The following is a 782-nucleotide window of genomic DNA, read 5'->3' as shown; positions in this document are numbered from 1 at the left end:
ATATCCATGAGCACTAACATGTCAAGCAGGACCATGAGAAATTTTTCTACACCCTTTTCTGCAAGATTTTTATCTCCCATTGTGCAACCTCAAATTGAAGCAGAAAGTTTTCAACTAGACCCAGAGATAATTTTCATGATACAAGGTCACAAATTTGGAGGAGAAGTATCAGAAAGTCCTTATCTGCATCTTGAAACATTTTTAGAGATTTGTGATTTGGTGAAATGCGAAGGAGTATCAGCAAATGCAGTTCGATTGATGACATTTCCTTTTAGTATCAAGGATAAAGCAAGGACTTGGCTATATTCTCTCTGTCCTCAAAGCATCACAAGTTGGGAACAATTGGAGAAGCAATTTCTGAATCATTTTTTTCCTGCAAGTAGAACGGTGTATATGAGGAATTGCATAACAAATTTTGCTCAGGCATATGGAGAATCATTATTTGAAGCATGGGATAGATTCAAGAGTCTTCAAAGACAGTGCCCTCATCATGGTTTTGAAAAATGGTTGATTTTGCACATATTCTATGGGGGAATTTCTTTCTCAGACAAGACTTTATTGGATTCATCAGCTGGAGGTTCTTTTATGGACAAAAGTGTAGATGAAGCTTATTCGTTAATTGATCAAGTGACATTGAACCTCCATGAATGGTCAAACAAAAGTTGGATGGAATTTTCCTCAGATATTCAAGAAGTGCAAGCCATAAATGTAAGAGAGCCTGTCAAACAAAATGAAATTCAACCACCTAAAAATGTTGAAATTCACAAGTCACAGAGTGAGGA

The 782-nt window shown here is 36.4% G+C and overlaps 1 non-coding gene across 1 annotated transcript; it reads right to left on the bottom strand.

The window, feature by feature from the left end:
• Positions 1-391: 391 nt before the first annotated feature.
• Positions 392-497, bottom strand: LOC122033072. Its single transcript, XR_006126335.1, has one exon. It is a non-coding gene; the product is annotated as a small nucleolar RNA R71 (small nucleolar RNA).
• Between the last annotated feature and the right edge of the window lie 285 nt (positions 498-782).

The sequence above is a fragment of the Zingiber officinale genome, chromosome 11A, assembly GCF_018446385.1.
Source record: "Zingiber officinale cultivar Zhangliang chromosome 11A, Zo_v1.1, whole genome shotgun sequence".
Lineage (NCBI taxonomy): Eukaryota > Viridiplantae > Streptophyta > Magnoliopsida > Zingiberales > Zingiberaceae > Zingiber > Zingiber officinale.
The sequence above is the reverse complement of the archived record's forward strand: the minus strand, read 5'-3'. Positions and strand labels throughout refer to the sequence as shown.